The sequence below is a fragment of the Neofelis nebulosa genome, chromosome 6 (genome assembly GCF_028018385.1).
Source record: "Neofelis nebulosa isolate mNeoNeb1 chromosome 6, mNeoNeb1.pri, whole genome shotgun sequence".
Lineage (NCBI taxonomy): Eukaryota > Metazoa > Chordata > Mammalia > Carnivora > Felidae > Neofelis > Neofelis nebulosa.
Window position 1 is genome coordinate 85,315,022 of NC_080787.1, and position 24,919 is coordinate 85,339,940.

Here is a 24,919-nt window from a genome sequence, read left to right on the forward strand (position 1 = left end):
TGTTTTCTTCAGTTTAGATTTTTGTACTAAACAACCAAACTATGACAAACTGGAAAACATAAATAAATACCTTAATTTATGTATGTATATGTAAGAACAAAAATATGTCCATGACTGACAGAGACATGTTCCAGTATTTAATATGCTTTTCAAGGGCTTAGTTTATTTTGGGCGGGTCCTTTTGAGGGCTTTAACATTAATACATCTCTACATTACAATCTGCCCAAGTGAGATTTGGGCTAAAAATTTTTGAACCCCAAATTTCTAGTACCTACTCTTCTATGCTATGAGTGCCAAACAACCCTATCCAAGGATAACATTCAGAAGCACAGAATCTTTCAAAGGTTATCTTGGAGAAAACTGGGTATTGACCAAATTTTCTATGGGAATACAGAATTTAATTGACAACAGAAAGGAGTGACCATTACTGACAACTTATTATGTTTTAGGTACTATAGTCTATGTTTTTTTTCAAAGTTTAACTCAGTTAAATTCTCTTGCAAGTTTGGATTATACCCAATTTTACATCTTAAGGGTCAGCAAGATCAGTTCAGTCTCCCAAGGTCACGAAGTTAGTAAGTGGTAAAACATATCAATCCAGAGCTATGTGACATTATAAGCTCATGGGTTTTGTTATGGTGGTGGTGGTTGTTTGTGTGCTTGTTTCATTAATATCATCTGTGGAAGATGAAGACACTGCTTTTAAGCTGTTTCTATACTGCTGTAATCTATAAAAGAGTTTTGGTGAACTTGTGGTACCATTAACACATTTCACATGTAATTTTACATATGTACACATTCACCGATTCATTCTTTCAACAAATATTTATTGAGTGCTTACTATATTTCAAGAACTGTTTCATAACCCAGATTTAAGTGAACAACATAGACAAAAATCCCTGACCTCATGGCACTTAATGTTTTACTGTGGGTGTACGTACCAATGTTATATCAAAGATTTAGTTTCTTACTCCCATATGTTTACTTTCCCTCTTAGGACCCCAAACTTTAAGATGATGCATAGCTACCTGGAATAAAAACTACAACCCAGCATGCCTTGCAGTTGAATATGGCCCAGAGAGAGTAAGTGGAAGTCTAGTCTAGTGTGGCTGCTTCCAAGAAATTTCCGTCAAAGATAGCGTTGAGTTCCATTTCCACTATTCTCCCTTCCTCCTTCCTGTTTCTTGGAATATGGGAATATTGGCTAGGACTCCATTCTGAAAAATGAGGATGAAGGCCACACTACAGCTATGGCAGAGCAGAAATCTAGAAATATCTCAGCTCCAAGATGATGGAGGAGGTTCCTAGACAGATCTGGATTGCCTACACCTGTATTGCTTAGAAAAGGGGAAATCAGTTTCTAGCTTATTTGGATCCCTATTACTAGCAGCTGAACCTAACCCATATTAAAACATTTATGTTTGTTTATTTTAATGTTTATTTATTTTTTCTGAGAAAGAGAGAGCTAGCAGGGGAGGGGCAGAGAGAGAGGGAGACAGAGGATCCAAAGTGGGCTCTGTGCTGACAGCAGAGAGCCCTATATGGGGCTCGAACCCATGAACCATGAGATCATGACCTGAGCCAAAGGCAGACGCTTAACTGACTGAGCCACCCAGGCACCCCAAAACATTCATGCTTAAATATCTTAACATTCATTTTGTTGTTCTTCCTCGGCCAGTATGCATTTATGTCTTCCCCCTTTTCCAGCACTACCTCAATCCCACCCTAGCCCCTCTACCTATGCACAGAATTTTCTTAAGGAAACAGCATTTGAGCTTCTGTATCCAACTGTGCCTGAATTTACCCTTTAGATTTTTCAATTACAAGGGCTAATACATTCCCCTTTTTGCTTAAACCAGTTCCAGTTTGCTAGGGAAAGAGTTCTGATTGAATAGTGTGCACATATTTATTTACTAACGCATGCATGCATCACTTATATAATAACCATGTTATATGTTTATAAATATGTTACAAACATAGATCAGAGATTGCTTAGTATGTAGACATGCTGTATAGAGATTTCCCCTAGTACTCCCATTTTTGCAGTTGAAATAGCTAAGACACAAAAAAGCTAAATAATTTGCCTCGAGTCTCAGTAAGAACTCATGATTCCTTAAGATCCAGTCAATTGAAAAGTGTATCTATTTCTTTGATGTTTTTTACCCACTATACATTGAAAATTCCAATGCTATAATACAAGTTATATTTTTACTTTTATTAGTTATACTAGTATAGTTATTCTTGAGAGGGGGAAAAATCCTGTATATGTGAAGATAAAAAGAATTATGAATAACACCCCTCCCCATTCTTTAAAGTTTTATTGAACAGTAGAAAAGCGTAAGGATGATATATGTCATGGAGTTCAGTTTCTTCCCCCTGCAGAACTGACTTCTTGAAAATCCTCCCTAATGTGTTCTCCAGTGTGAGTTTAAAAGTCCCAAATGCTGAGGCTTTTATCAATTCTCTTTGAAGATTGTATCTCACATAGTAGATTGGAGCATACCAAACAGTTCTAAAACCCAGTGTAAGCTCGTTTATTGCTGTCACTAGTTAGATTTCGCTGTCCAAACATAATTCTGCTCCTTTTTTCAGTAATGTCCTCAGTGACTCTTGGGTCTAACTCTTTGTCTTTGAACATTCTTTTGGTGGTATATTTGTATGGATTAAGTCCCTTCTTCCTTGGTAAATCCATTCTATTTATACTGAATTCTGAACTCTTTCCAAATAACTGAGATATGTCATAGTGAAAATTATTTCACATTTTTGGGGTTAAAAACATTTGGCTTTCTTTGTCTAAGCTCAAATTTGACATAGATCGAATTCAACTAATAGCCATTTATCTAACATAGGTAGGCTTAAAAATGTAGTTTTAAAATGTTGTGTTCAAACTTCAGTAAATTGAAATACAGTAAAACCTTGGTTTGCAAGCATAATTTGTTCCAGAAACATGCTTGTAATCCAAAGTACTTTGTCAAAGCAAATTTCCCCATAAGAAATAATGGAAACTCAGACGATTCATTCCACAACCCCAAAATATTCATGTAAAAATGATCACAATACTGTAATATAATACAAAATAAAAAATAAAATACAAAATATAAATAAAAATAGAGAAATTAACCTGCATGTACCTTTGAAAACCTCCGTGACTGGTGCGATGGAGACAAGAGAGAGGACAGCTATTATGCAGGATGACTTTCACTATCACTAACGGAATCACTGCTGTCTATTGGTTCAATGGAATAATTTTTTTTCATGCAACTTTAACAAGGAACCTATCCAGTGACACTTGCTTTTGCTCCTTTTGAGGGTTTGCAGAAATGTGACATTGCATTGTCTTTAAACAGATTCGTCACTCACACTGCTACAGCCTTATTTGGGTGGTTCTTTTCTACAAAATTTTGCACTGTTTCCCACATTGTACACATCTCCCTAATCTCATTTGAAGTGAGAGATTCCTCTGCCTTTTTGTCTTCCTCCTCTGCAGACAAGATCTCCTCCATAATCTCTTGCTATTGCTCACGATGCAGATCCATCGGTTAGTTGGTGGTCAGTGCCTGGCCATGTTCTTCCACAAGCTCTTGAGTGTTGTCCTCATTCACCTCCAGTCCCATGGTCTTCCCCAAGGACACAATTTCCTCGACAGCTGGCAGCTCCTGTTCATGAGTAAGCCCTCTAAGTCATGTCCAAGAACACGGTCAGGCCACAGTTTTCACTTAGCAGAGTTGAGAGTTCTCTTGGTGACTCCATTCCAGGCTTTATCAATGATCTTGAAGTAGTTCACGATGTGGAAGTGATTTTCCCAAAACTCTCAGAGAGTAAGGTTTGTTCCTTTGGTCACCTCATAGCATCACTGAAATATGACTTTGGTGTAAAGCTTTTTAAAGTTTAAAATGGCCTGATCTATGGGCTGTAGGATTGAAGTGGTGTTGGGAGGAAGGAACTTGACCTTCATAAACTCAAATTCCTCCAGTAAGTTATCCTCAAATCCTGGAGGATGAGCAGGAGCATTATCCATAACCTGCAAGGCTTGAGTCCATAATCAGCAGATTCTTTTCTAAAAGATATTTCTTCGCTGCAGGACCGAAGACTTTGTTGATCCAATCAACAAGATATAAGTGACCCAAGCCTTGGTGTTGGACCTCCATGCAATGTTTAACTGGTTCTTCTGCACCTTACATTTCTTGAAGGTTTGTGGGTTCTCAGAACAATACATGAGCAGGGACTTGGTTTTGAAATCCCCACTTGCATTAGCACAAAACAAGAGGGTGAGACCTTCTTTCATGGGCTTGTGACCAGACATTGCATTCTCTTCTTCTGTAATGTAGGTCCTCTTTGGCATCTTTTCCCAAAAAAGCCCTGTCTCATTGCAGTTAAAAACTTGCTCCAGCAGTTAATGCTCAGAAACCTTGAGCTTTTGGAACTCGGTAGTGAACTTCTCAGCTGCCTTAGCACCTGAACTCACAGCCTCTCTGTGCCTCACTACACTATGGATGCCACTTCTCTTAAAGTTATCAAACCATCCCCTGCTTGCCTTGAAGACTTCTTCCTTTTCTGTTGATGTACCTGGCAGTTTACTCACCAGGTCGATGTACACGGCCTTTGCCTTCTCACAGATAAAGTTCTCCATCACAGTATCACCTGCTAGTGGCTTTTCATTTATCCAAACAAGAAGGAACTTTTCTACATCTTCCAGAGAACATGGCCATTGCTTTGATATTCTTGTGACTCCTTTTGGTACATCTAGACCCTTCTTTATTCTTTATTCTTTGATATTGTGCAAAAGGTCAATGTAGACTTCTTATAAAATTTTGCAATTTTGGCCACTCACGTACCTCATTCATACTTCTTGATGATTTCCTTCGTAACTTACACCCTAATCATCTCCTTCTTCTTACTGCCTTTCTTTTCAACCTTTTTCTGCATGGGGCTATTGTATGCACTCACACAGATGTTGACTACAGTATAGTATTAATAAACTCTTGTCATATCCTGCACTTAATGTAACTGATAACAATGCCCCAGAGGAAAGGGTGTATATCTGCAGGCAGCCTGACCTAGAATGAAGCAAAGCATTCCTAAGCTTACTCTTGTACAGAAAAGCAAAGGACTACCCACAGGTGCTTCAAAGTGACAAAAAAATGCACTAGTGTCAGTAGTTGTGGGCACCTTCTAACGTTCTGAAAAATCACTGATTTCTGCCAAACGCCAGGGCCTGAGACTGTGCATCCAAGCATGGGAGATGATCACCCACAATCCCACAGCGAGAGAGAGAGAGAGAGAGAAGAACCATTGGCTCAGTTGTAATCATGTGATGTTCAGTATCGTGTACTACTACTCATATTGCAAGACATCACTTGTTTATGAAGTTAAAATTTATTAGAAATGTTTGCTTATCTTGTGGAACACTCGCAGAACAAATTACTTGCAATCCAAGGTTTTACTGTATTTTCTATTCCTAGTGTTGCAGTTGAATAAAACTATTTTTATATTCTCCTTGGAAGGCCAAAAATTAATTTTCTAGTTAGCAACCATTTATTAAAAGTCTCAAATAGGTCCCCATTTACTTCAGATAAGACTCAAACTCCTTATTATAAATTCTGAGGTCCAACTTGACCTAGCCTTGGCTGACCTTTCCAACCTCACCTTCTCTCAGTGACTCTGGCTACTCAAGGCTTAAATACACAACCACTTTCTTCTAGTCTCAGCTTATCAATTACCTCCTGCTCCAAGTCCATTTTATTCTCTTTTTATCCTCTTCATTTCCTACTTACCTCCATCTGTCACTGTTAATATTACTTTCTGTTTCCCTCACTAGATTGTAAGTCACTTGGTATAGGAGCGGGGATCACATACTGCCTTCCATGTACCTTTTCTTGTTTTTGTTTATTTTTTATTGCTTTTTTTTTTACAACACTGTATTCCTTTTCTGTCATACACTGCTTATGTCACAGTATGTGTTCTAATATTTGATAAATGAGCAAACATATAAATAAATGTATGAGCTTGGAATAGAAGAAAATAATTATTTTGGAAAAGATCTATGTCATATATAATTAAATTCTATTATGACAGTTGATTATTCAAACAATTGATTATGGATTCAATGAATCATAAAATATTGTTGAAAGAGATGAAGTTTATCCAGTTTAATACCTTACTTTCTAGGTGAGGAAGTTGAGATTCAGAAGAATAAATAACTTGTCAAAGGTCATATAAGTAATGACTTAGCAGACTTAAGTCCAAATGTCATATTTCCTGAGTGCTTTTGAAAACAAGTATGTCTTGCTATACTTGTTTTTGAATCCTTAATATTTGTTATTTCACTACTTTCACTAAAAGAATTATTATAGAATTAACAAGAATAACTGATTCCCTCCAACACCCCCTACCCTCTGCCACAGCTTTTCCTTATTATGCTTGGTACTCATAGAAAAATATGACAACATAGATACCATTTTCCTTCATTTTTATTAAATTTTATTTGTTGACAATATATTTTTTCTCATAATAGGGATCTGGTTGGATTTTTAAAATTGTTTTTGGTGCTGAAATAACTCTGGATTGTTATATACTACCCCTAGACCTCTCTCTATGCCTTATACTCCTATCTCCCTTAGCCTTGCTGTAGCTCCATTCATCAAACTGAAGAAGGAAATGAACCAAAAAGAGGGCCAGTGAAGCTTTGTGCATCTCTGAATGAAATGAAGCTTTGCAGGGATAGCAAGTAAAAGAGGTGGCAGTACTGTGGGCTGTATAATGTCTGGAAACTGCTTGTAAGGGATATGTAACATTTAGTGTTGTAGACAACTTATGACACCATTTAGAGTTTAAAACCACTTTCAACCAGCGAGAGTAACTTGTAAAAATAAATAGTGATTGGATTTATTCTGCGAGGTGAAGAAAGGAGAGAGCTAAGGGAAAATTAGAGGGAGAGCTGGGAATGTACTCTTAAGGACACAGAACTCTATCCCATTTGTTGATTTAAAAGTTGGGTATAAGATGTATAAAATATTAAAATGTCTAGAGATGTTTAATGGCTTTTAAGGTAACTTTTAATAAGGTACATTCTAGTTTTATTTGATTACCAGTTAGGGAAGCCACTCTTGCTGAACCATTAGGACACAGACTAATAAAATAAAACACAAAGCTTCTTGGTGAATGTAGCAATATTGTAAAGCTTGATGAGAATGAAAAGAGTCTAAATTAAGCAATAACAATTGGGAAGCAGGACATTTCCTGGGGATTAATGACGGGCTGGGTGGGGTTGATGGACCATGGCTAGTCTGTGGGCCATTAACCTCAGTTGATCATTAATTCCCAAGAAATACCTGATGGTGAGGTCATTACTATAATTATCACCTTAAAGAGGGAGAAGGATGGTAGACTCCAGAGTAGTGAAGTTAAGAGAATGATGAGGATTATTTCATATAAAGCACAGAGCCTCACAGGCCAAAGGACTATAAGTTTCTTTGAGCCATTTCTTGCTTGTCGCTTCTGTTTGTAAATGGGAATGAAACATAAAATTCTCCTCTTTTTAGAGAGGATTGCATGGAGGAGTAGGACAAAGAGGCATGTTAAAATACCCATGGTAAATGATGTGACTTTTTCTCAAACTAGCTTCTTGAGAGATGACTGGTGGGACATTGAGAGCATTTCTGGTGATGGAAGATTTCTAACAATAATGGTGTTAGGTAGTGTTTAGGGTTTGATATTTATACTGCCTCATTTGAATTGGTTGTATTTGACTCTAAAAATGATGGGGGTGTTGAAGGGGACTAGGTGAGAAAGGAAAGACCTGGCTTCCCAGTAAATGTTATTTTGGGTACTTACATTCTCTAGATTTCAATTTCTTCATCTGTAAAAATGAAGGGGTACATCTAGGGATCTCTAAAGACCAGTCTAGCTCTCAAGATTCTCTGATGTGTATTTAAGGAGTCCAAAATCTTCCTGGAATAAGGACTATATAACTTTGAAATAGTGAAGTAAACCACTGGGAAAGGAATCCATGAACTCCCAGAGGAATAAGAAGATTTATGTGGGTGGGAGTGAAGTTTCCTAATTCAAATTATTGTTGGTATTTATTTGTTTTTGAGATTGACTCATTCCAGGTTTTGGGCTTCTAACAAAGCAAAAATTATTTAAATGGAAATTTCCTACTGCTTTAATTGAAAATTGAATTTGAAAAAAAATCCTACAGGCGGCTGGTTCCCTGCTCTCCTGTTGTGTGATCCAGTAGTGCCAGAGGGCAGCTTTACTGGTGGTAATATTTCAAAGCCAAAGACTTCCATACATAATGGAATTTGAATTGGGAGATTAAAGCTTAGACACAGGGGGTGGAATAAAGCTACACAGGTTGCCATTGACTCGCTGCCTTGACCTTAAAATTCCGCTCATTTCTATTCTCGTATCCCCTAAAACTTTCTGACATGTTTATTAATCCAATCATCTGTTCTTTCAACATGTATTATGTACTTTCTATGTGCCAGGCACTGTGCTACATGTTGGGAAGCTAAAGGTAAGTAAGACCTAGCCCCTGACCTCTTAGGAATCACAATTTCATGAAAACTGATATAGTTAAAAGAAAAGAAGAAAGACATTAAGTTATAAAAGAAATAACTGCACAAAAGAGGAAGTGGTCTGTTCTTCCTAGAGATATCACGGAACTCAGGTAAGGTATTACAGAAAGTCTTTTATTTGAATCTTAAAGGATAAATGGAGATTATACTATGACTCCAGTGGGAGTCCACAAAACACAAAAGAGGTGAGCATATGAAGAATCAGCCAGTAATCAAGATGATTGGAACAGAAGGAAGATGACTGGGTAGGGGTCTAAAGGGGTAAAGGAGTTCAGATTATGAAATGCTTTTTGTATATTTATGATAATGGGCTTGAACTTTATCCATTAATGTTAGAGTAGAATCATTATATAAGTAACATATAGTGTGTGTGTGTGTGTGTGTGTGTGTGTGTGTATGTATGTATATATATACACACACACACATATACACCAGGTCTACCAGAATGTGTGTGTGTGTGTGTGTGTGTGTGTGTAATGTATTTTATAGTGAAAGGAGGCATTATGCATTATTAATAATTATACCAGGACTACTGTAACATATAGTCAGCTATGCAGGAATAAAAGAATTTTAATCAGAAATATTGAATTTAGACTTCCATTCAAAAAAGATCACTTTGGAAGTTGAGTAGAGAATGGATAGAAGTCTTACTTACAGGAAGCACTAAACTGGTCTAAACTGGGTAGCAGTGTACATAGGAGAAAGAAGGGAAGACGTGAGAAATATTTAACAGATGGAAAACAAAAGATGAAACAATAGCTTGAATATGTAAGGGTGAGAGAGATGGAGGTATCTAGGGCCGATCCTGGTTTGGGTAACTAGGTAGTGCTATTTGACAACATAGAAAATAGAGGATAAGGAATTGGAAATCGGAGCGATGCTATAGATAGAATGTTTGCATTCTCCCAAAGCCATATGTTGAAACATAATCTTTAATGTGATGGTATTTGGAGGTGAGGCCTTTGGAAGTGACTAGGAGTCATGAGGATAGAGCCCTTAAGAATGGGATTAGCGCCCTTACAAGAGACCCAGAGAACTACCTCTCCTCATTTGCCATGTGAGGACACAGAAAGAAGATGACTATGAACCAGGAAGTGAAACTTGCCTGGAAACTGAATCTGTCAGAGCCTTGAACTTGGGATTCTCAGCTGCCAGAACTATGAGAAATAATGTTGTTTAAGCCACCCAACTATGATATTTTTGTTATAGCATCCTCAATAGACTAAGACAGGTGGGGAGGGGGCAAAGGAAAAAAGATAATACATTTGGTTCTGGCCATATTGTTTCTCAGATTCAAGTCACTTAGAGGTATGCATATGGAGATATTTAATAGGAAGCTGGATATATGGGTCTGAATTTAAGGAAGGTATCTAAGCTAAAGTTAGAGATAAAGTATTTAAAGCAATGTGGTAGCTGAGATTGGAGAAATTTTACAGAATGAGAAAGAAAGAGAGTTAAGGACAGAATCCTCGGAGGTGCCAATGTTTAGAGGGTGACCAGAAGAAGAATCCCATCCCCCACCCCCCACCCAAAAAAATAAAGAGAGTTCAGAGAGGAAATGATAACAGAGCAGCAGCAAAGAGCTTGGAGCAGCAAGTGAATAAATGGCAAGAGAGCAGAGTGGAAGCTATAGGAAGTGTGGAAAATGTTCACTGCTTTTGGCAGTTAGGTGGTTACTGGTAACATTAGCAAGTAGATGGGTATAAAATATCAGTTGGGTCAAGGAAATTGCTAAGTACACACTGTTGGTTAATAATGGAAATATAATTCAAACCCAGTGTCTCTGACTCCAAATCCAGTGTTTTCCTGCTATACCAAAAATTTCCCCTTAGTTCATCCTTGCTGCTTGTGTTGCACATTCTGTATGCCATCGATGAGTTCTCACAACCCAATGAAGCCACTGAGTTATAGAATAAACTCTTACCTCTCCTGTTCCTGGATTTTTTGGCTCCATTTGCTGTACCAAATATTGAAGTTTCTTTTTGCTTGTATTTATACCTGCTTGATTAGACCTTTCTGCAAGTCTCAGTGTCTAGACGAACCAAGCTTGAGCTTGTCTTTATTTTGGACACCATGCACATCTCCCAGTAGAATAAACTGTATCTGTCAGTCTCACTTTGTGAGTTCATTCAATAAGAATTTTTGAGTACTATTGTATGGTTGGTAATGTTCTAAGTGCCCGGTAATAGAGCAGTGAACAAAACAGGCATGGTCCTTGACTTCAAGGAACATACAATCTCATTTCTCATTTGGGAATAACTTTCTGCTCTTCTGTTGCTGTATTCCCAGAATGTCTAGACCAAATCAATTCCTGACATGGCATTTGCCTTATAATTAGAAATTAGTTAGAAATAGAAAAAACTAGGTAATAGAAGAGTATTATCTAAAATAGTCATGGATTTTCAGTTGTAAATGTAAAAGAACAGCAGTGGAGCTGGAATAAGTATGCTAAGGTAAATAATGTCTAATACATTATCTCAGATTTAAAATTTACTTAAGTTCCTTGGAGATAGGTGATCTGGCCAGTGCTAGTTTGTTTTTAAACTCATATTAGAATAGAGTTCCCCTAATCAAAATTATTCCCCCAAACAATGCATTATTTTGGTGTTTCCAGGTATAATATATAATATATTACCTTAATGTTCATTAACAAGCTTGAAAAAGAGGCGTGGTGAGTGGCTGAAATACTTAATGGGAGCCAAAGGATTTTGTTCTATCTCCTATTAGCTTTGGAAAAACCCCTGACTTTTCTATGTCTGTTTCTTCATCAATAAGATGATAGTGTTGAACTTTATAACCCTTAAAAATCTCTTCTGGCTTTAAGATGCTGTGATTCAATTGCAGGCTAATGTCCACAGTAAAGAATAGGAATCAATAAATGTATTTATTCTCCTACTGATTATATACTGTTAACCTTCATTGAAGGTAATTGTTCTTGCATGCTCCACAACACAGGTCTACCAGATCCTAAGTAAATTTGTTTTTTTTTTTAATGAATGGATGGATGTGTCAAAACTGAGGAAACCATTTCAAATACGCTTTAAGAAGCAACCACATCCTGTTCCCTCTTGGCCTTTGGCTGCACTCACTGGCTAACCTCCCAATCTTGGACAAAGTAACCATTTGTTTTCCTTGAATAAAGAAAATCATACCTCTTTGTTTAATGAATCTGTAGTAATTTGTGTGTTTTAAACTTGCTTGAGCCTTCAGAATTACCTGTCAACATCTTACCTATCTCTTGGTGATCCTACAGCAACTATTCTAAATTTCCAGGCCTCCTCTAAAGCTCATAATATAACTTAACTAATCACCTTGACCTTGTTTTTCACTAAGAAGATAGGAACTATCATTATATAGACATGCCTCCTTAAAAATTCTTCTCCAACACATTTACCCAAGATTTCTACCCATATTTCTTATTTCTGCTTTCTCTTCTCAATGGGAAATAAGGGTTTCCTTTTTACTGAAGTGTTCTGATCCATTCTTACTCTTAATTCCCAAATTGTCCACTTAGAACTTGGCTTTATCTGTTCCTTTCTTGCTTTGTTAAGGCTTCCAGTTTGCCTCTCCAGAGGCTCCTTCCCCTTCAGCCTCAAGCATACTGGAGTAGCCCCCCACCCCCAGAAGATACTTCCTGAGGCTCTATATCCCCCTTAATGTCCAGGAATCCCTGTTCCCTAATCTCATTCCTTCCATCCCTTATCAAAGTGTTCTGATTGCGTATGCTGGATGTATTACAGCATCCATTCCTTCAATGTTTTGAAACAACTTTCTTCTTGAGCATCTCTTTTCTTTTGGTGTCCTGGTGAAGGTCAGAAACTGACTTCTTGTCTAACCTTGGGATTAATTTCTCATCTATATTTTACCCTAACTTTTGAATTTGCGAACGCTTTTCTCTTTTTTATAACAGCTTTATTGAGGTACGACTGATATACAATAAACTACACATGCCTCAAATGTACAATTTGATAAATTTGACCATTTATAAACTTGTAAAACTATGACCACAATTAGATAATGAACATATTAATCCCCAGAAATTTCCTCACCACCCCCTCCACCTTTCCCCTGCCCATCTTCATTCTTAGACAATCACTGATCTGCTTTATGTCACTATAGGCTACATTGCATTTTCTAGAATTCTATGTAAATTCATACATACACAGTATGTCCTATTTATTTTTTTGGTCTGGATCCTTTTACTCAGCTTAATTATTTTGAGTTTGTTTTATATTGTTCTGTGTATTAATAGTTTACTATCTTTTATTTTTGAGTAGTATTCCATTTTATGGATATATCACAATTTTCAAAAATACATTTACCTGTTAATAGACATTTGAATTGTTTTCAATTATTAGTTAATTACAAATAAAGCAGCTGTAAACAGTTGCATACAAGTCTTTATAGGGACATTTGCTTTTATTCCTTTCGGTAGATACTTAGAAGTGAAATGACTAGGTGTGTGATAAGTGTATGTATAACTCTTTAAAAAACTACCAAATCATTTTCCATAGTGGTTGTAGAATTTTATATTCCCACTGGCAGTGTATGAGAGCTCCAGTTGCTTTACAATTTTTTTAAACACTTTTCATGTATTTTTCATCCATGTATCTTCTTTGGTGAAGTGCCTTTAAAAATTTTTTGCAGATTTAAAAAAAAAAAATTTAATTTAAATTCAAGTTAGCTAACATACAGTGTAGTATTGGTTCCTAGAGCAGAACCCAGTGACTCATCACTTACATATAACACCCAGTGCTCCTCCTAATAAGTGCTCTCCTTAGAGCCCAAATGTCCATCAACAGATGAATGGATAAAGATGTGATCAATTGATCAATCTATCTATCATCTGTCTATCTATCTATCTATCTATCTATCTATCTAGATATAAAATGGAATACTACTTGGTGATCAAAAAGAATGAAGTCATGCCATTTGCAACAATGTGGATGGAACTAGAGTGAATTAGGCTAAGCGAAGTAAGTCAGGCAGAGAAACACACATATCATATGATTTCACTCATTTGCAGATATTTTTGAATGGACTGTTTGTATGGTTGTTATTGAGTTTTGAGGGTTTGTATATTCTGAATATAAGTCTTTTATCAGATATATGATTTGCAAATATTATCTTTCAATCTGTGGCTTGTATTTTCATTCCCTTAACATTTTTTTTTTGAAAAGCATAAGTTTTTTAATTTAAGTAAAGTACAATTTATCACTTTTAGTTTTTATTTTTTTTTTCAACGTTTTTTTTTTTTTTTTTTTTTTTTTTTTTGGGACAGAGAGAGACAGAGCATGAACGGGGGAGGGGCAGAGAGAGAGGGAGACACAGAATCGGAAGCAGGCTCCAGGCTCTGAGCCATCGGCCCAGAGCCCGACGCGGGGCTCGAACTCACGGACCGCGAGATCGTGACCTGGCTGAAGTCGGACGCTTAACCGACTGCGCCACCCAGGCGCCCCTATCACTTTTAGTTTTTAAATGGAAGGTGCTTTTTATATTTTATCTAAAAAATCTTAATCTAATTCAAGGTCACACAATTTTCTTCTTTGCTTTTTTCAAGAAGTTGTGTTTTATATTTTAAACCAAAGCTTATAATGTGAAGTATGGATCAAAGTTCACCTTTTGCATATGGATATATGATTATCCTAGGATCATTTGTGGAATTGTTTGTCCTTCTCCCACTGAATTTTATTTGCCCCTTTAATGAAAATCAATTGATGATGTATATGTGGATCTATTTTTGTACTATTTCTGTTCCATTGATATATTTCTCTCTCATAATGTCAGTACTGTGCTATCTTGATTGCTATAGCTTTGTAATGCAGTCCTCCAGCTATGTTCTTTTCCAGATAGGTCTGGCTATTCTAAGTCCTTCACATTTCCATGTGAACTTTAGATTATTTTGTTTGTCATGGATGTGGTGTCTCTCTCCATTTATTTAAGTCTTCTTTAATTTATCTCTGCAGCATTTTATACTTTTCAGCATATATGTTTTGTTTACCTTTCTCAGGTTTATCTCTCAGTGTTTCAATTTTTTTTGCTATTATAAATGGCATTGTCTTTTTAATATCATCATCAGTTTGTTGTTAGTAGTATATAGAAAGACAGTAGTATATAGAAAGATTTTTGTATGTTGATCTCGTATTCTGCAAACTGTTAAAGTGACTTTTTTGTTCTGTAGCTTTTTTATAGATTCCATAGGATTTTCCTGGTAAATGTCATGCCATCTGTGAATAAACGCAGCTTAATTCTTCTTTTCCAATGTTGAAGGCTTCTATTTTCTTTTTCTGGCTTATCGGTTTGATCTTCCTTACAATGTTGAATAGAAATGGTGATAAAAGACATTGTTGTCTTATTCCTGATCTTAAAAGAAAAGCATTCAGTCTTTCACAATTAAGTATGCAATTAACTGTAGGTTTTTTACACATATCTTTAATCAGGCTAAGGAAGTTTCTTTATATTCTCAATTTTATGAGAGATTTTATTTTTATTTTAAATCAGAAATAGATGTTGGATTTTGGATCTTGTCAAAACTTTTTTCTGATCTATAGAGATGACCATATTGGTTTTTCCTTTTTAGATTGTCAACATGGTGAATGACATTTATCAATTTTCAAATGAGAAACCAACCTTGCATACTGGGATAAACCCCACTTGGCCATTTTATATTATTCTTTTTATATATTGTTGGATTTATTTGCTTAAATTTTTAAAGAATTTTTCATCTATTTATAGAAACATGCAGTTTTCTTGCAATATCTTTGTCTGGTTTTGGTATCAGATTAATGTTGGTCCGATAGAATGAGTTGGAATATTTTCTTGTCTTCAGTTTTTTGTAAGAGTTTGTATAATTGGTATTTTTTTCTTAAGTGTTTGGTATAACTCACTAGTGATACCACGTATACCTGGAGTTTCCTTTGTGGGAATATTTTTAATGAAGATGCCAATTTATTTAATAGGTGTTGGGCTATTCACCTTATCTATTTCTTCTTGAGTGAGCTTTGGTAGTTGCATTTTTCAAGGAGTACATTCATTTTATCTAATACGTCAAATTTATTGTCATAAAGTTGTTTATAACATTCCATTATTATATTTTCAGTAAGAGTGGAATTCGTACTGATATTACTTCTTTCATTTCTGATATTGGTAAATTGTGTCTTTTCTTTTTTTGTCAGTATGCCTATCAAAAATCAACCTTTTGTTTTATTCATTTTTTCTGTTGCTTTTCTGTTTTCCATTTCATTGATTTCTGCTCTTATCTTTATGATTTCTTTTATTCTCCTCATTCCGAATTTAATTTCTCTTATTTTGTTTTCTGATTTCTTAAGGTAGAACCTTAAGGTAGAGTTAAGTTCTACAAATTTGTTTCTAAGTACTATTTTATCACAAATTTTGGTACTGCAAACTTGAAACAACTCTAAAAAATAAAGTATTAATTTTCAAAAAGGTCCTTAATTTATCTTTACTTTTGAAAAACTTTTATGTAAAATAGAGAATTATAGGTTGATTTTAAAAAATACTTTAAAGATGTTGCTCTATTGTCTTCTTGCTTTCATTGCTTCCAATAAATCTGCTGTCATCCATATATTTGTGTTTCTGTGTGCAAGTTTTTTCTAACATTTCCTTCTTATCATTGGTGGCTTACATCTGTCATGGTATAGTTTTCTTTATATATTTTTTTGTGCATAGCCTTTGTTAAGTTTCTTTGATATGTGTCTTCATAGTTTATATCAAATTTGGAAGTTTTTCAGCTACTATTAAAAAAAAAGTGTTTTGCCCCCTTTCTTTTTTTTTTTAATTTTTTTTTTTCAACGCTTTTTATTTATTTTTGGGACAGAGAGAGACAGAGCATGAACGGGGGAGGGGCAGAGAGAGAGGGAGACACAGAATCGGAAACAGGCTCCAGGCTCCGAGCCATCAGCCCAGGGCCTGACGCGGGGCTCGAACTCACGGGCCGCGAGATCGTGACCTGGCTGAAGTTGGATGCTTAACCGACTGCGCCACCCAGGCACCCCATGTTTTGCCCCCTTTCTATCAGGAACTCCAACTTCTCATATACTTGGTCATTTGAAATTGTCTTATATTTCATTGAGTTTCTGTTCATATTTTGTTAGTCTTTTATCTCTGTGTGTTTCACTTTGGATAGTTGTGATTACTGTGTCTTCAAGTTTACTATCTTTTCTTCTGAAAATGTCATCTCTCATATTTCCAGCCTGTGTATTTTACAAAGCAGACATTGTAATTTTCACTTCTAGAAATTCAAATTAGGTCTTTTTTATATCTTCTATTTAAATGTTCAGTCATTCCCCTAGCCTCTTGAATACACACATTTCAGTTATAATAACTTTTTTAATGTCATCTATGTCATATCTGGGTTAGTTTTGATTGGTTGACATTTTTTCTTCTCATTATAGATTGTGTTTTCCTTCTTCTCTGCATAGTTGGTAATTTTTTATGGATGCCAGGCATTGTGACTGCTAGGTGTTGTATTTCTAAAAATATTCTTGAGCTTTATACTTGAATGTGGCTGAAGTACTTAGTAATAGTAAGTAATAGTACTTAGTAATAGTTTAATCCTTTGGGTCTTCCCTTAAGCTTTGTTATGTAGGACTAGAGCAGTGTTTATTTGCTCCTCCTCTTTTGTTATTTAACTTATGCAAATCAATTATGAGATGTCCATTTTGGTTATTGGGAATGGGCATTATTCCTTGCCCTGTGTGATCCCTGGGTATGCTCACCTTTAATCCTCCTGGGTAGTTATTTTCCTGGACTCAGGTGGTTTCCGAACATGAATACACTGCTTGCTACTTACTGAATACTCAGTAGGGATCATCTGCAGATCTCCGGAGTTCTCTTTCTGTGAATCTCTCTCCTCTTCAGTATTCTGTCCCACAAACACTGGTTATCTTGGCCTTCCTAAACTAGCCCTGTCTTTTCAACTGAGGATGTTCCCTGGGCTCAACCTGTATTTCCCCTTTGTCACCACCTAGAAATTTTCTTCAGAAAGTAAGCTGGGCAATGATAGGGATCACCTCATTCTTGGAGATCATTTCCTTTCATTTCCAATGTGTTGAAAATCACGGTTTTACATATTTTGTCTGGCATTTTAGTTATTTCAAACAGGGGGTTAAATTTGGTCCCTGTTACTACATTTTGTCCAGAATCTTGTTTTTATTCTTAATTTTTTGATGCCCACAACTTCTTTTTGTGTAGAGCAGTTCTTATGCAATTATAGTTATTGATACTTAAGTTGGCCTTCTTTCTTCAATCATTAACTTCTTAAGGGCAAAAAGTCTTTATTGTTTGTCTTTATATTCTCTGTACTAATATGGTGCCTAATGCATAGTAGGGATCCAATAAATTCTTGTTCAATGAATAAAACTAAAATAGGGTAAACATATGTTTCTGTGACGGCCTGTTACATATTTTACGTGTTTCTGTGATGGTCTGTTACATATTTATATATACATATAATACATATATATATGTAAGTGTGTATGTATGGATATATATCAGTGTATATGTGTATATCCTTTGCATCACACTTATAGTTCTATAATTCTCTTTTTCTTATACAGCCAAGAGATGCTTAGTGAAAGCTTTTTTGCAGCAAAGAAAGGCTGATTAGGTTTTACTTCAGCAAAATGAACAACAAGATTGATGCTTAAAATGTAAAGGTGTTACCTGCCCAGCTTTTACTCACTCTGAATATTAATAAGTATGTAAGTATGATTGTTGAATATTTAAAAAGAAATACTATTTCCAAGGCCTAGAAAGGAAAAATCTATAACAAATGTTGAAGTTAAATATATCTTGTATGTCTCTTTATAATTTCATTGTAAAAATAAAATATTTTGCAATTACTTTGCAAAATAAATATGTAGAAACACATGCCTGTATCTGTTATCATCACAGTTGGAAAGAAGTCTTTAGAACAGTTACGTCTGCTCCTCCTAGCTTCATTCAGAGCTCCAAGGGAGTAAGGCCTGGGAGAGATCAGAGCCTTCTCTAGTGAGCATGAAATTTGGTAACCTTAGCCCTGACCTTAAATCTGCTAAAGTGGTAAGACAGAGGCATTTCTCTGGGACACCTGAGAGGATACAAACCATTAAAGTTAACAGTGGATGAACTCATTCCATTACTTTTAATAACATTATATCTGTTTGTCTGCTTGATGTAATGATAACTTAGTGAAGGAGAATTAATTCCACATATTATCTACATAAAGGATAATGAGGGAAATCAGTTTCCTCTAAGGAAGTTGCATTAAATTTGGGTATAAGCCAATCTGTTTTAGATTGGTCCCTGGCTTTTGGATGACTTTCAAGCCTTGAGGCTCTGAGAGAACATGCAAGGCCATTTTTGAATCTCAGGGAAGCAGACGCAGAAGGTTTCAGAAGACCCTTGTCACTGAAATTCCCTTCCCTTCTGGAAAAGCAAACTGCTAGTTTGCTGACCATCAGGTGCAAAATATAATTTTTTTCTACATACCAAAATTGTGTCTGCTGAGATAGTTTTAATTCATATGATTTGTGCCTAAATTATTTGATCTGTGGATCTGATGGCTCCTTGAGGCATTTCAAGTAATGAAAAGAACAAACAAGCCAATAAATAGTGAATTTATAAATATTCAGTGTCAATAAGGAGAAATATTTTGCATTTTTTAACACAGGAAGGTTAAAACAATGTCTTCCAAGTTAGTTACCAGTTTTGAAAGTCTGTCTTCATTGAACTCACATTTAAGTATTGACATTATATGTAATGCTAATGATTCTTGCAGTGAAATATAGAATGTTTACAATAGAATATACAATATGTAGAACAGAGTATTTCTGTATCTATGTTTTTACATAGGTATAGAATATTATTAATTTTATATTAACAAAATTAACTGGGCAAACAACTTGATGTCTCAAATACAACAAAGCAAATTCACTAAAATATGCTTACTTTAAATTGAAAACAAAATTTCATGAAAGGTAAATTGCACCTGAATTGTCTTATACAAAAAATGTTAGTGATCCTTCAAATGTTTCCTAAATGTTTCCTGAGCTAAAACATTGCTCAGATTTGATGGGGAAGAACAAGTCTAAAATATCAAGCATGTTGAATTATGGGATTTTTTTAAATGGAAGTTCAGTTAATTACTTTTAAACTACAGTGTAGTATGGGTTAAAGTGTTAGTGCCTAGTGAAAGTAATTATAGACTAAAATAACAAAATCAAAATAACAAAATAACAACGTCAAAGAGTTGAGGTAACCACTGAATCAGAGCTGAAAGGTTCCTGCTATTAGGTTGGATACTTTATTAAATGATACTTTATTTAATACTTTAATACCTTTAATAAAGTATTAAAGGATACTTTATTAAATACATAAGGCAAAAATATTATTCTTATTTCTGAGAATTCTGCAAAATTGTTTATTCTCAAGTATTTTTTCTCTTTTATATTTGGTTACAAAATAATTAAACTAGTTAAGAAGAACATCATAATCAAAGATAACCTTCGGCTTTTACCTTCTCTGCCTTTCTTCAAATTCCAATTTGATGGAGCCCACATGAATAAAGTGTTGCTATATTTACAATTCTAGAATAAATAACATAGCAATGGAATGTAAGTTTCTTTGGGGCCTTGAATTACTCACAAAATGAGTAATTGAGCTAATCCCACACATAGATTTTCAATTTACAATTATGTGCTTAATCATTATGGTTATTTGGGATCATGAAGAATTTACTAATAGGGCTTTATGAAAATGAAGCAAATGTAGAGGATGACATAATATAGCCAGAAACTAGTTGTGGTCCAGTAAATCCTGAATAAATAACTGTGGATAGATGGTAAAATGTTTGTATTATCTCTCACATTGAGCTTATATGGCAGAAAGCAGTCACATAGGAGGCAGAACAGAGAGGATATTAACTGTTTTTTATATGCATGCTAAATTTTGTTAAGGATGATATAAAAAAAGATGCCATCATATTAGACAAGTATATTTTAGGACCAAATATTTAGTTTCACTATTTTTAGGCCAGAGTAACTATTATAGATTATTTAAAGGAAGAAAAAAACCACATTTCTTATATATGCTGTTCAGTGTGTGATACTGTATATATTTGACTTAAAAATAATCATCATCATTATCATCATCATCATTCTCAATAACTATTAAGTGAGTAGAAAGAGTTCTTCTGTTGCTAGAAAATTTACTCTGGACTGACTTCTCTATAAACCATGGGGTTATAAACCTAGGAACACATAGAAAGAGGCAGAAATTTATGTTTATCACCATGCATTCATGACATGTATACCATCAACAATGAACCGCCATATACTTCTCCTGGGAAAGGCCCTGGGGTGTGGCTTTGAGAGACAATGGTGATAATGATGGTGGAACAATGAAAGTTATGGAGTAGTTGCTATTCATTCATTCGATAAACATTGACTGAGCATCTACTATGAGCAGGGGATACTTCTAACCTCTGGGTATACAGAATCAAGGCCTCATAAAGTTTGCATTTTAATGAGGAGAAACAGAAACCATAAGTATGTTAAGTATATCCTATGTCAGATAACTATAAAGGCTTTGGGGAAATGGGGATGGTGATACAGAATGTTGAGGGGTATTTTTCATATGGGAGAATTAGCAAAGACCTCACTGGTCATGAGATAAATAAGATGGCCATTATTGATAAAGTGAGGAAGAAAACCATGAAGAAATCTGGGAGAAGACATTGTCAGGTAGAGAGAAAAGTGAGCACAAAGGTACCAAGGGAAGAATGTGCTAGGCTTTTCAGAACAGCAGGAGGGCCAGTGCAATTGAAAAGAGGTGAATAAGGTGACATGAGGTTGGACAAACCTGGGCAATGGGTTTGTGGGGTCATATTATAGGGCCTCATGGAATACTGAAAGGATTTTGGCTTTCTGAACAGAGCCATGACAAGGTCAGATTTAGCTTTTAATAGGATCACCCTGCCTCCTGTGTAGAGAAGTGACTCTATGGAGGCCAGGGAGAAGCAGAGAAGCCATTTGGAAGGCTTTCCAACAACCTACAATAGAGTTGGTGATAGGATGAGAAAGATCAAGCTCAAGAGAAGCAAGATTCTGAAGTAAAAGTCACCAGGACTTGCTGATGAATTGGATATGGGGTGTGGGAGAAATAAATGACAGGGATGATTCCAAGATCTCTTAGCCCGTGCAGCTGGAGAGATAGAGTTGCTGTGTCCTGACACAAGGATAGGAAAGATGATGAAAAGTTTGAACTTTATGCATGCTAAATTTGAGATACTTACTAGGCATCCAAGAGAAGATGTGGAGGCAGATGGGAAAAATGAGCCTGGATTCAAGGGAGTAGTTGTGGCTGGAGATGCAAATTAGGGGGGCTTATCAGCATATCAATTTCTATTTGAGCAGAGGTGATGGGAGGGGATCACCTGGACAGGGAGTGAAAATAGGGGAGAGTTGTGAAGCCTGAACTCTGCCACCCTATCATGTGACACGTAGGGAAATGAGGAAAAATCAGCCAAGGATCTGGAGAAAGAGTGGCCAGTGAGGTAGAAAGGAGGACAGTCTTAAATGCATGGTGACCCTGAAGCCAAGTGGATAGAGCATCTCAAGAAAGGACAAGTGAAAGCTGAGCCCTTAGAGGAAGAAAGTAGGATGGTGTTTACCAGGAATGGGGGCATGTGAGAAGTGGGGAAATGTTGGTTAAAGGGTTATGCAGGATGAATAAGTTTTGGAGACCTACTGCACATCATGGTGACTATTCTTACTAATACTGAATTGTGTACTAGAAATATTCTAAGAGAGTAGATCTGAATTATTCTCATCAAAAAAGGTAACTATGTGAAATGATAGATACATTGACTAGCTTGATTTTGGTAATCATTTCACAAAGTATAAGCTCATCAAAACATCACATTGTATACCTTAAATGTGAACAGTTTTTATTTGTCAATTATACTTCAGTGAAGCTAGGGGGAAAAAAAGAAATGGCAAGTGATCAACGATATAATGTGTTCTTGATATTCTATACTTCAGAATTGGATTGACAGCTAACTAGCATTGAGGACACCACTCTTGAGGAGAGCTATTTGTCAGAAGGGTAAAAATCCTGTTAGAATGGCCTCAAGATGAGGAGGTAAAGAGTTAGAGGCAGGAGTATAGATAACTCTGTTGCATATTTTGTTATCAATGAGAGCAGAAAAATGGAGCTTACCTGGAGTTGGATATGGAATCCAATGATTGTTTACTGTTATTATTCACTGGAATCAGAGATACAGCTTGGAAAAATATCAGCATATTTATGATCTAGTGAGGAGGGAAGAAACTGATGATTAAAGAGGGGAGGTGGTGATTGCAGTGATGTACCTGTGTAGATGAGAGGTGATGGGTCTGGAGATCATGTGGAGGGGCTGGCACTAGATGAGAGCATAGACCCATCACTAGAGTAACAAGATTGAAGCCAGATGCTAGGTGTTCAGATGTAACTAGGGAAGTAGATGTGGTGGTTTTGTGGGCAAAAGTTGGTTTGTGCTACTCCTACTTTCTTAGTGGACAGGGAAGTGAGTCAAGAGTGAGGAGAGAGAGATACTGGAGATTGGGGGACCAATGGGAAGGTGTAACATAGCCATCTATTAGAAAGAGAGTGAACTCTCCTGAATGAGTGCTGTTTAAACTTATTATCCATACAGTGTCTCTGAAAGGCAAGTATTTTTATCATTGTTTAAAGATAAGAAAATGCAGGAAACTGACCTAAGTCTATATGTGTATGCTGAATACTTAGATTCTTTTGGTGGATAATGGTACAAGATTAGTATGTAAAGCAGCAAAAGATCTGTCATGGATAAAGATACCGATAAGAGAAGGACATGAAGGGGCTACTTCTAAAATGTGGCCCTTTGGATTACAATGGGAACTGACCACCCTTGGAACTATACATTTTTCAGAGCAAGTTAGCTGCCCAGGCTTTGAATTAAAACTTGATCTATTTGGCACTTACAGTTTATCATGCTGATAACCTGGGGTGCTTTGATGAAAATTACAGACATTATGATATTAAGCAGTGTCAGAGAAGTGCAAAGAAGTTTCCATGGCTATGAAGAGAGACACTGGGATTTGAATCTAGATATGGTACTTCAGAGTCCATGATTTCCATATGAGGCTAAGTTGTTCCACCCATAAGATACAGCAAAGCCTACACTCAAAGCCTACACTTGAAAGCCTACACTCAAAATAGGTAGGCGAGCCAATGGACATGACTAACAATCACATGACGCATATCATGATCCATGTCTAGCCAATATTCCTGCCATCCAAGTTTGAGGAAAAGAATATTCATTTCTGACTGGTGTGCAAAGAAGTCTTCAAGGCAGAGGAAGAGTAGTCATTGGATTCTGAGAGATGAATAAGATTTGAGAGAGAGGAGTTGCGTTTTAAAATTAGGGGAAAAAAACCTCTTCACAGTGATATTACTCTGGGAAATGACACTGCATGAAGGCTTGAATTCTTTATTTACCATTCACCTCTGTACACTTTCCTGAAAAATTTGAATTTCTTCTGTGGGATTAGGGAGAGACTGTTAACATATCTCCTTCTTAATTAAGTATAGCATTGACCTCCCTCTATGAAGGAAGCACAGTGTCTCTTTCACTTGTTACCCCTGAGCTGTTGGGCAGAGCTCTGGGAATTGAGTTTCTTCATCTATAACACAGGGATATTAATGCATTTCTCACAGAGATACATTGAGTATTAACTAAAATAGTATGTGACAATGCTTTATAAAGTGTAAACACCATAAAAATATATCTTAGATGTCGTTATTCAATTTCATCAAGTACAACAAGGCTAGAGGAAAAGACAAAAACAACAATAAACAACATTTTTTTTTTTTGATCTTTTGTTGTGGCCCTATGCCATAGTTTGGCTGAAGGATCTTTTGTATGTTAATATAATAGCTTTGAAAAGATTTGAATCTTATCATTCATGTTAGACATTTCTATCTATTTACAGAAGCAATGTGCTGTATCCAGCGTGGCCGCCAGCTGGCCTGATAGAATGGGAAATAGTGATAGGACCCTAGAGCTGTTCTTGATTGACCCAAGGACTTCAACAATAAAATAAAATAAAATAATTCAGTTCTGTTATTTTTCATTTCCTGCAAAACATGAAAGCTAGTAAGTTTTGGACTTTCTTGCTATTATGAGGAAACGGGCTGAATAGCCCTTTTACCAATGATAGAACAATTCAGTAGTTTCTGTTCCAGAAACCTGTCACTTAGTGATTAAAGACTCCTTCCTCAGCAAAGAATTCTTCTTTTGGTGGGGAGGGCTTTCCAGA